The sequence below is a fragment of the Fringilla coelebs genome (assembly GCF_963513975.1).
Source record: "Fringilla coelebs genome assembly, chromosome: 5".
Lineage (NCBI taxonomy): Eukaryota > Metazoa > Chordata > Aves > Passeriformes > Fringillidae > Fringilla > Fringilla coelebs.
This window is the reverse complement of record NC_140033.1, coordinates 12,939,459-12,948,434: the sequence shown is the minus strand read 5'-3', so window position 1 is coordinate 12,948,434 and position 8,976 is coordinate 12,939,459.

Below are 8,976 nucleotides of genomic sequence, written 5' to 3'. Positions count from 1 at the left end.
TCATCCCCCTCCCCAGTGCTGGGTGATGCTCTCTTCACTTCCAGGAGAAATGACAGCAGCATTCTGCTTCTTGGAACAATGTTCTGGTTTATCTCCAGGAGTCAACAGTAGGTGGTTTACTTTCTGCCATTTCTGTCTCTTTTTTGTTACTTTTCTAGGCCATTTGCCAAAGGGAAAAAAAACCCCGGAATACTATGCTTTGCACTTCTACATCTTCTTCCATTCAAGGCTTCTCAAGTATTTAACAAGCACCCTTTAATTTTGAGCCTGGCTGCTGGCAGGTGGATGCAGCTGCTCTGGCTTTGCCAAGGAAATGCTTCCCTGGGCCACTCCCTGGGCGGGACATGGGTGCTCAGCTGCAGGAGAGCTGCAGATGTGCAGCCATAACAGGGTGAAGGCAAAGGCAGCTGCAGGCTGAGATGAGTTTTTCCCCTCCTTCTGCAAACCAAAGCTGCTGTGCTCATTTCACACTTGGATGCTGTGCTGGTGATAGCTCTGCAGTGAAATCCTGTTGGGAGTCTCCAGGTCAGATGGCCGCTGGTCTCTCTCCCAGCCCTGGCTGGTCACTCAGTGAGGAGGGTGACAGAGTGGACAGGCAGAGCTGGTCACAGAGCAGAGACCAGCAGCAGCTCTGGGACAGGGCTGCTGCTGCACCTGCAGCAGTGTGGGAGTGGCACCCACGCCTGGAAACACAGGATTTCCAGATCTGTGGTGAGGAATTAAGTCTGTGTGTACAGCTAGTAAAGATAACTCCTTTCCTCTTATCTTACTGGAAGGAGGAGCAAGAGAGAGGCCAAGAAATTAGCCAGATAGTGTGGCCAGGAGCAGTGCTCTGAGCCCCCTGTGACAGCTGATAAAGGCTGTTGTGACCACGAAGCAGCAGAGACAATGCTGTGCCCCCAGCCCCTCCTGAGAGCAAGAGGGGAGGATATGTGAGTTACCAAGTCTCCCCTGGTCACTTTGGAGACATTACCTGCCTCCTTCTTAGGGACACAAGCTGGTGTCATGTGCTCTTGTGTCACATGTTGTTTCAGAAGGAATTTTGGAGACAAAATAGTCCACACCCCTGAGAATTTCTTCCAAGTTACACAAGTGTCTGAGAGGGAAGATCATGGCCCAGCAGCCACCTTGACAGCTCAGTTGCATGGACCAGAGGCAGAACAGGGGTGTAGGGACACATGGGCACTCAGGCTGACCATGGATTTTATTGTAGAATGAGCTGCTATTGACTGGCAGAAGTTCATGTGTGGGTGTATGAAGCTGAGCAATGGGGCTGTGCTGGAGATACCGAGGCTCTCTGTGAAGGGCTGGGGCATCCTGGGGAGCTTCAGATGAACTGTGAGAAAACAGAATAAATGTAAAGATGAGCAGGGATCTACAGAGACACCCTAGGATTTGTTCTGACCCCATAAACACCCATCAGAAACCTTTAAACCTATTTAAACCTTCAAACTTTAAACAAGTCAACACAAAAGGACCCAGCAGTGTATTTTAAGACACCACTTTCACAGGTTCATCACCTCCCCTCAGTGGCAGCTCTCCAAGAACCTGTTCAGTTTCATGAGTGTTGTGTGCCTTCACACCATTGTGCCTGTGTTGTACATGAAAGAGGAGGACCCACACCTGCTGGGGATGCTGCTCTCTAAGAAGTGCTGCTTGAGGGGTTACCAAGGTGTGCAAGAGTGAGCAGGGAGCTCACTGGACTTAGAGAGCAAAATGTGCTCAGCTTATTGTAGAGATGGATAAGAGGAGACCTCTTTTCTGAGAGAGCAATAGTGTTTTTGGCCAGAAAAATTCTGATCTGGAGCTCAGTGTCCCTGGTAGAGCCCTATGATCTACTTCACCACGTATTGGAAGGATGTCAGAAGCACCTTTGCGCTCAAGAGTTGTGGAAGCAGACTCCAACACAGACCACTTCCTATCATTGTTGTAAAGGGAGCTTGGTAGCCCTGCCATCAGTATCTAACCCCGTCACACCCCGAGCCTGCTGCCTGTCCTGGGCCGGCTGATACAGTCTCACGTTAAAACTGGAGGAACAGATTTCCCCAGGAGAAGCTCAGGGCAGAGATGGGAGCCTGGCAGTTTTGTCACAATGGTTGGATCACTCCTTAGGAGTATAACCATGGTTCCTCTTGGGGATAAAAGTGCTGTGGTCTCTTTTATACTTTACACGGTACAATATATTTTCATCGACAATCACTGTGAGCAGATTCTCAGTGACCTTCTTAAAGGGAGCTGGAAGATATATTTGACTCATAAGTGATGAATTTTAAACTTCTTGTGGAGGATTTGGAATAATGAAAAATATCTGCTTATTCCATAATATTCTGGCTTATCTTAATACTTTGCTTTGCTGCTAATAAGAATTAAGATTATTTTAAATTAACCTATGAATCTGATTTTCCAGCCAGTCTTATTTTGGTTGAAAAAGTCATCTTGTTCTCAAAACTGAAGTGGAAGTTCCATTCCCAACTTTCTTACTGCCTTCACATCATCACTATGTTGGCCCTGTGTTCTACTGTCATGATGTATTTCCTGGACAGCACCTGCTCTGAAAACCAGCTAATTTTACAGCCTTCAAGCAGATAAAATTAAATAAAAGTAGTATGACTGTGCAGTTCCAGGGGTGCAAGGCTCTGATGAGATGTTTTCAATGAATTATTTGTGCTGGGAAAAAGAAAGAAGTTATGAAGCGTTTGTTTCCTGTTCCCACGTTTTCCCACGGCATCATCCATTTCACACCACCCATCCCAGACCCCCTGCGCTGTTACCCCAGGCTCGGCCCCACTCCTGAGTGGCTCTAAGGGCTCCTGAGGCTCAGACAGAGGTGGGGGCCCAGCCTGCACCCCCACAGCTCCGGCTTGCTGCTGGTGATGCCCGGCTGCTCCTGGAACGTGGCAAGGAAACTGCTGACTGCCGCGCCCAGGAGAGCACACACTCACACTCACACACTCACACTCACACACTCACACTCACACACTCACACTCATTCACTCTCACACATTCATACTCACATTCACTCACTCACACATTAACACACTCACTCACACTCACACCCACACATTAACATGCTCTCTCACACTCTCATACTCAGACTCACATTCACACACACTCACACATTAACACACTCACACTACACATTAACACCATTAACACACTCACACTCTCACACTCACACACACACACATATACCTCACACACACTTACACATACACACACACTCTCTCACACACACTCACACACAGACTCACATGCATTCACTCTCACACACACACTCACACAGTCTCACACACACTCACACTCACACTCACTCTCACACACACACTCACACTCTCACACACACTCACACTCACACACTCACTCTCACACACACTCACACACACTCACACTCACACACACACTCACATTCACACATGCTCTCACACAGTTACACACACTCACACTCACTCTCACACACACACTCACACACACTCTCTCACTCTCACACTCACACACACTCACACACACACACTCACACACACTCTCACACACACACACACACACACACTCACACACACTCACTCTCACACGCACTCACTCTCACACACACTCACTCTCACACTCACACACTCACACACACTCACACACACTCACACTCACACTCTCACTCACTCCCTCTCCGTCTCGCTGTCACCCTCGGTCCCTTTGTCCCCCTGCCTCCGCCCGTGTTCCTGCCCCGGTGCTCAGCCGCCGCGGCTGCCGGGCCGCTGTGGGGAGCCCGTTCCTGCCAAAAGCCGGAGCCAGGCTCCCACTCCCCCCTCAAAGGAACCTCTTTAACTCAGAAGAAAAAAAAAAAAAAAAAGGGAAAAAGACATTTAGTTCAGCGCACAAAGTGCAGCGACTCAATCACGGAGGGTGGGCACCACATTAACCCCCGTGTCGATGGGCTGCAGAGCAAATCTGAGAATTCGGTGGCCCTGTGACCGGCTCTCACATAAGTTACGAGCTGTGACACCGCTCTGTCTGTCTGTCCCGCCCCGCGCTGCGGTCAGGAGCGGCAGCGGGGCCGGTCCCGCAGCCCGGGCTTGCCGGAGCTCCATCCTCCACCCGGCTCCCGCTCGTCCTCGGGGTGTGCAGCATTCCTGGCTGGTTCCAAGAGCTCCGTGCAGCTACCAAGCAGCTTTTGCTCAAACTGCACTTGCGGCTGCGGCTGCAGAGCTTTTGCAGTAGCCGGTAGGCAAACAAAATACATCCTGCAAAAGGCTTGTGGTCCCGCAGTCTGCAGTTGTGTGTCTTAGATAAAAGTATTGGATCTTGTGTCTCCACAGTCAGGTCCGCTGACGTGCACTCACACAAACTGTGTATTTTAAATACATTTTAAATACAGATAGGATAAGAGAAAGCCCTCTAAACCTGCTGTAAAATATGTTTCCAGCTCTCTGCAAATTTAGAGATTGCTGAGTGAAAGAGAAGGAATATCTTTTCCGAGGCTCTTAAAGTTTAGTGATCATTAAATAAAGCGAAAGAAATATCTTTTATAGACTTCCACAGGACTGACATCCCACTTTTCCTCACAAAGTAAACTGTTAAAACTGTCCTGGCATGTTAGCCCTGTGTACCTTGGGTCCTTGGGGTTACTGAAGTTAGAATAGCAAAGGGGAGAGATAAATTAGGCAGTAAAACAGACTAAGAGTTTCTTTTGTGGCCATTGACATTTAAAAAATTCTTCAGATAAAGGCTACCCACGATAAATATTTGCAAGTTAATGAAAGCCTTGGAAACTTCAGTATGCAGATGTAACATGGTTAAATACCCATCATTTCTTCACAGAAAGCCAGGGCAGCCAGTGGATGGTAGGACAGAGCAGTCGTGAACAGGAATACTGGTTGTGGGAGATACCTCTTTATGTGAGATGTGTGTATTTAATGTACATTCAAAATCAGATTTGCAAAACAAAGTCAAACGTTAGAATTGTAAATAACCAGACCCAGGCTGAATTCCCCTAAATATACTTAGGGATGCTGCTCACACAGTGCTAATAGGGCACAGCAGCACCATGGAACAGAAACAGGGAAAAGTATATTCCTATGCCTGTATGCATCCAAAACAGTACATTAAGGGAAACATAATTCACATTAGGAAAATATAAAATCAAGAAACATAAGGAATGTTGTGTATTTGTCTTCAGCAATTTTTATTTTTGTTCATAATAGATAATGATAACATAATAGATTAATTTTAAGCTCAGAGTCCCACCCACTACCTACTTTTCTAATCATAAGCAGAGTTAAATCTCTAGATTTACATCTCTAAAGAAATCCCATAAAATACATAAGATATTGAACACAAAAACTTTCTGCTCTTTGAAAGGATTCATCCTTAAATGCTATTATTAAGCCAGACAATAGAAAGTTTTAAATACTTGTTCCCAGTATGGAGTTATTTTTAAATCCTGTATTCTTTTTAATGGCTACAAGATCAATAATAAATGTAAGGGTTTAGGCTCACCTATTTGATAGTATCAACAGTGTTTTTAAAGTATTGCCTTTCTGAAAAAGAAAAGCCTTTTAATATTCTCTTTTATATTCATACCTCAATAAAGTTAATAAGCAATACAGAAATACAAGTTTCAACCCATTTGAATGAAATGCACTAAAAGAGAGAAAAATGTGTAAAGTTAAATACTCTATTTTCAGATGAAATCATGAGATGTCAGTTTACAGATGGTGCATATTGCAGCAGCCCACTGGAAAATGGAGCAGCCAAACAGCTGCTATTGTTCCTACCCTAGAAAAAATTAGGATCTCGTAATAACATAGGCATGGAAGTTGCCTATAATTTCACATTTAGGCCTTTGTTTAGAAATGACTTGGGCTCTGCTTAAGAGCAAAGTTGATGAAACTGGCAAGGCAAGACTGCTTTATGATCGGACTGTGACAAGTCCTGTGCACAAAAAAGGGATTCATCCCAAAGGGTTATTTGGCATGGCCAAGGCAACTCCAGAGTGCCAGGCCCCTCTGGTAAATCCCTGCATAAATAGGAGGAGAAAACAAGGAGGCTGCATGAACTGAAGACATTGTTTTGGAAGAAAAAGTGAGATCAGTTAGCTATTAATTACTTTTAACTTTCCTGTCCAGCATTCACAGGTCAGAGGTTTCCACTTTGCTGAAGCCAAACTTTGCTTACCCTGGAGCTTCAACTTCACTGTTGGACACGAGAGAGGGGGTCCCTCTTACTTTGGCATGGTCAGACCCATCCTCCCCATTTCTTTCCTTGACTGGGATTATAAAGAAACCCCACACACCTTGGGAGGATGGAGGGAGGGTCTCCAGCCTGCAGGAGATGTGCATCGATGGATTGGCAGCCCACCTGCTGCACGGGCAGGAGAGGCCCCTCTCAACAGCTTGTGGGTGCATCTGATTGTCAAGAGTAAAGACATACAAAGACAACACTGAGTGCTTGTATGGATGAGTAGAAAATAAAGACTTGGTGGGAAAATCTGGCTCTGGAAAGTCCACTTTACAGCTTCACTAGTGTGAGAAAACCAAAAGTGCCCCAGCTTGCTCTCCTGCTTTCAGATGTTACACGCTGTACCACAGTGGATAAATGATACATGCAATTTGGTGCTCCATGTCTCTTTCTTATTTGCTGCTGATTATGCAGAAACCCTAGGCAGTTTCTTTAATTTTTGTCATAGAAAGCTGCTGAAAGCAGGGGACAAGATTTGCATCAGGACTCTCCACATGGTGACAGTGACAAAAGTGTTTTTCTGCATTCTTCCATGAAAGCCTTTGCCCAGACCCAAGGAGCTTGAACAAAGCCCCTTATTGCTCCATGTTACTTAATAGCTCCCCAACCTGCCCATATCTTTTCAAAATTATCTGCTGTGGCCATGTTAATAAAGCAGCTACTTGCCTGCTAGTGTTTCTCAATTCTGCTTTTGGGGTGTGAGCTTGCTCCCTGAATGAAGTGAGCAGCTCTACTGCCTGAATAATCACTTCCTTAAATTAATATGGACTGCAGCCACGTCCATCTGTGCTGTGATTTCCCACCACTACCCATGTTTGAGAGAGGCCTGTTCCTCCTACGTAATTATTTACATTCCACCTATTGCATTCTCCATTGCAGACAACAGCCTTTACTCAGTTCTCTTATCAATTTATTCCTTGTTGTTTTCTGTGCTAAAAAACATTCTTCATGGGGGGTGAAAGCTCATGGTAACCTCCATCCTGCACTATTGGGTAGGTCCTGCCTTTAACAGGGAATAGTTGTAACTTACACAAAGATCTTGGATCAGACAAGAGAGAAAATAAAGATTATTATGATTTTTTGCAAGCTTTTATTCCTATTCCAGGAGGGTTGGTCTTAGACATTCTTCTTAAATAGTTGATTGATGTTATTAATAATAATATCTTAGCCTTGCTGTCAATGGGAGAGGTATGAAAATTTCTGGCCAAAGTGGTTTCGTAAACCCCTTGCCTTCAAAAATCAGGTACTGTGTTTGCTCAGAGCAGTGAGGGGATATGAAGCAATGCAAAACCCCACTGGGACATGGCTGGCCCTGTGAGAAGGTGGGGACAGCCTGATGGGAGGCTCCCTCCATGCCTGCTGTGCTGGGGGCTGCTCAGGGTCAGGGGCTGAGCAGTGGCCATAGTAAAATCTTTCACATCAAGAAGGGATTTGGGGTGATTTATGGGTAAATCACGCTTGTATCAGTGAGACTGTGCTGGAGTTAAGGCTAGGAATGAATTTTCCTTTAGGGAAAGACTGGCAGAGTATGGAAGCTTCTTTTTCTTCCTTCCCCCAATGCACAAGGCTTGGTCACAGCTTTGGCTCCCTGCAAATTTCTTCCTGCTTTTGTAGGGACATTGCAAAGTCATGGGGTTTGTGGGTTCTGCAGTATCTTGGTTTTTGATGAAGGCCATTACTAACATCACTCTCCTATGCAAAGATGACCCTGAAATGTGCAAGAGAGTTTTGGGAAGCACTTTTTGACCTAGATGAGGAGGGTCTGAGAAGGCAGGTGTCTTGTCTGAACTGAAGGTCTATTACATTATTTCTGGAGGGTGCGGGAAATGGGGTTTGAGGTCCCAGACAGTCCCTTTGGATATCCCTGTGTCCTTGAATGCAAGATGCCCTTGCCTCATCTCTGTCCACAAATGGTGGTCTGGGCTGTCTGCTGGATTCCCCACCAACAGAGCAGGAATGTGGGGCTTCCCATTCTGCCCAGTGAAGAAGAGGTTAGAGATCTTGGGAAAGTGTAAGAAACAAAGGAGAGAGGAGAGAGGAAGCCATAAACATAAAGAAATGGAGGATGTAGGTTACTAAGAAGAGGCACAAAGCTTCCAAGTGGAGTTGTTACATTTTCACCTTTTTTACTGACCCTTTTGATAAGTGACACACCCCTCCTAGAAGAAGGAGATGTGCTGGCTGCACTAACAGTCCTGGCTGCTCTGGATACCAAGCAGCTGCAAACAAAGAAAATTGTGTAAAATTCACCAGCATGGGCCCTATAGAAATCCCAGTGACTTCAGGGAGTGCTAATCTGAGCCCCAAAATCTGCTGGCAGGTTAATTATCCCATGGTCCCAAGATTATTTAGGAAATTAGCTCTTGAAAAAACAAATGAAAAGGCTTTGCTGGAAACTGGTACAGTGGCATCCTGACAGAGGTGGATGGCATCCCCTCCTGCTACAGCAGTGGGACCCCATCACCCCCTTTCCCTACCACTTCCTTATTTTACAAGAAAACCCAGGCCACAGCCTCCTCCAAAATGACTGGCCAATTTGCATGGCTGCTGGGCAGAGCAGGCACAAGCCAGGGTGTGTTTGCTCAGCTGAAGCCCCTCTGGCATGGCCTGGCCTCGCTGGCAAGCCCTTGCTGGAGGGAAGCAGGAGTGCACAAAGGAGAACACATCCTGTTGGCAGTGGTTTCACCAGAAAACCCACACAGCTTTTGCCTGCATGAGATTTTGGCATGAGGAAATGATATTATTAGT